The sequence below is a fragment of the Numida meleagris genome, chromosome 1 (genome assembly GCF_002078875.1).
Source record: "Numida meleagris isolate 19003 breed g44 Domestic line chromosome 1, NumMel1.0, whole genome shotgun sequence".
NCBI classification, from domain to species: Eukaryota; Metazoa; Chordata; class Aves; order Galliformes; family Numididae; genus Numida; species Numida meleagris.
In genome coordinates, this window is record NC_034409.1 from 85,657,522 (window position 1) to 85,660,877 (window position 3,356).

At 42.3% G+C, this 3,356-nt stretch overlaps 1 long non-coding RNA gene across 2 annotated transcripts in view; it reads right to left on the minus strand.

Annotated features, from left to right (window-relative positions):
- Positions 62 to 3,356, minus strand: part of LOC110400791 — an 87,440-nt gene continuing 84,145 nt past the window's right edge. For both annotated transcript variants that reach the window (XR_002440081.1, XR_002440080.1), the window contains exon 6: positions 62 to 1,246. This is a non-coding gene — a long non-coding RNA (uncharacterized LOC110400791). The remainder of the gene's footprint in view (positions 1,247 to 3,356) is intronic.

The window sequence follows — 3,356 nt, forward strand, 5'->3', positions numbered from 1 at the left end:
AGACAAGCTCACAAACTCTCATACTTCAAACACACACTTTTAATGCTTTTACGGTCAAATAGAATATTTTATTTCAAAAACAGACCAATTCTGAAACTTTTGTTGTTTTATTTTTATGGCTACTTACAATGGAGTTTCAAACAAAGAATCTTTAATTAGGCAAGGCAAACCCCTTAGCTGCCATGGAACAAGTACCCAATCCCTTTAATCATTTTTTTTTTTTTACAAATCTATTCTCCCCAGGGGATAAGGAAGGAAAGGAGCCCCCCCCTCCCCCCCCCAAAAAAAAACCCAGAAACCCCAGCGTTTAGTTCTCCAATATAGACTGATCTCAACAGAAGCTTGTACAAAGACAAATCAGAAATGACGCAAAAGGAAGCTGGATAGTCTTCAAGTAACAGCTGACCTGGGACTGCAGGTTTTCAAGTTACTTTTGATGTGTCTCACCTGACTGTCTAAGGTGATTCTTTTTTGTCATTTGACAAATGTAATCATTTCTTCAAAACGCTCAGAGGAATGTAGGGTGAGCCCCATGGTCTATCATGCCTATGGTATAGGACTAATCAACACAAGAGAAAAAAGCAGCAAGAGAGGAATATAATATGTTATCAGTATCTCACATTCCCTAGCAAGAAGCTATCTTTAGCGATTTAAAATACGGAACTGTTCTCATATGGGGTTATTCTCCAGAGTGACTATAAGAAAGGCTTTATCTTATACAATAGATCCTTTTCTGAATGTACTCTGTATCATTTCTGTTAACACTGAATGACAAAATTGGTATTACTAACTTTAGCTGTTAGCTCTAGGAAGCATGCAGTCCTCAGAGAAAGGCCCTGGATGTATGCCAGCATTGCTTACCAGATCCACAAAGAAAGGCCAGTTGTTAACTGCACTAAGGGCAGGTTAAAGAACATTTTCTTAAAGACTGTGCTAAAATTATGCAGCCACAACAAAGCACTAATGCCACAAGTCTGCCTGAGCACCACAGAGACAACAGCTTTTCCCTGTCTGTTATATGGTTTCTGTGGATCAATCAGAAACAAGGTGCTGCTTTGAAATTTCTTTCACAAAGTTACTTTTTGGAGTAGAATGGTACTGGCAAACAGTTCCCCAACACAGTTTTGCATCCAAGTGTCCATCCATGGCTGTCTCCAATGCTTCCCACACAGAACCAGTATTTTGTTGAGATCCACTTGCTGCCAGGCTCTCAGTCACATATACACTTGCTATCTGAAGAGTCTGGCTGAAATTGAAACCATGAACATGTTAGGAAGGGCATGGTGAATCAAAAACTATTTTCACTATTAGAGTGGTTCCAGTAGAAGGATACCACCAATGTTTGGTGTGAACTTACCAGAGGTGAACAGAAGCATGTATTACCATTAGACCAAGATAATGAAATATACTAGAGAAGTAGCTGCCAGCTGTGGTTTGCAAAAAGACGCTAAGTATTTTACTCTCTACAGCTACACTTATACATGTATAATAATATAATTGCACAATAATAGAGCAAATCACAAACACACACAGAAGTCATTCAACCTTTGCTTACTATATGTACTTCTACAGTGACTGATTATTGTAGCAGCACTGAAGGTGTTAACTCTGTGCTAAATCTTTTGCTACATCAAAAAGATTCAAATGATTAATTGAAAGATTACTGTTCTCCCAGGCCCAGGGATTTTTTGCACAAGACCAAATTTCCCTAGACTCTGGTTTTCACACTGGAGGAATATGCTTGAACTCTCCATATAAATCACAGAGCAAGGAGTGAACCCAGAGAGGGCAAACCAAAGCAATTACAACGTTATGGTAGGCGCGGGACCTATGTTAAACTTTGTGCCATATTTTGTTATTTCTTCTGCATTCTGTGCCTAACTGCATTTTTCCTTGATGTGTATTAATTTAACATAGTAAGAGGGATTCAGGCAAATGGCTGACTCTGAAAACCTAAGCAAACCTTCAGTGCAGCCTATCACAAACAAGTCTGCTTTTTATGATATTCCCCAAAGTACCACCAGAATAGATAACAGTCAGGACAGACGAAGTGCCATGACATGAAGTGTAAGAGATGATTGCCCATCCACAGCAGGGATGACTGAATCCTGCTGGCAGCCTTCTCATTAAAAAGTCAGGAACTGGGACCACAAATCCTACTAGGAAAGAATACATGGTACCATAGAAATGACATGACATAGGAAAAACCGCATGAAGTAGTTCCAAAGTGTTTCCAACAGTGATGCTGCTAACTGGAATCACTTCACAAAGGAAGACAACATATACCACTCCATAGCTGGTACAGTGTAGTCCTGCAGCCCAGTAAACACTGTCTCGACATTGCTAGTGCAGGCCACAGGCCTCCTGCTGAGTTTCCAGGGCCTCAGGACCACAGCTGGTCAAGCTTACTCTGTCTCAGTTTCTCTTGACATGCCTGCAAATTCCAAACTTAGCTATAATAACAAATTTTCTTATGACTAGTTGGTTATGCCTAATCATAGAATCATAGAATTGCTCAGGTTGGAAAAGACCTTAAAGATCATCAAGTCCAACCGCAACCTAACCATACTGTTTTAACTCCAACAACTCACTGCTAAATCATGTCCCTGAGCACCACATCCAAATGGTTTTTAAACACATTCAGGGATGGTGACTCAACCAGCTCCCTGGGCAGCCTGTTCCAGTGCTTAATAACCCTTTCTGTAAATAAGTTTTTCCTGATGTCCAACCTAAACCTCCCCTGGTGCAACTTGAGACCATTTCCCCTTGTCCTGTCTCCAGTGAGAAGAGACCAACCCCACTCTCACTGCAATCACCTTTCAGGTATTTGAAGAGAGCAATAAGGTCTCCCCTCAGTCTCCTCTTCCCCAGATTAAACAGTCCCAGTTCCTTTAGTCTCTCCTCGTAGGGCATATTCTCCAAGCCCTTCACAAGCCTTGTTGCCCTTCTTTGGACCTGCTCATGCACCTCAATGTCCTTTCTGTACTGAGGCGCCCAGAACTGAACATAGAACTCGAGGTGGAGCCTCACCAATGCTGAGTACAGGGGCAGCAGTACTTCCCTAGACCTGCTCACCACACCATTCCTGATCCAAGCCAGGATGCCACTGGCCTTCTTGGCCACCTGGGCACACTGCTGGCTCATATTCAGCCGGCTGTCCATCAGCACACCAAGGTCCCTTTCCGCCAGGCAGCTTTCCAGCCACTCTTCCCCAAGCCTGTAGGGTCACCTGGGGTTGTATCTTCTCCATAAAAGGTATGGTATGGTGTATGGTATGCTATGGTGTATGGTATGCTATGGTGTATGGTATGCTATGGTGTATGGTATGCTATGGTGTATGGTATGCTATGGTGTAT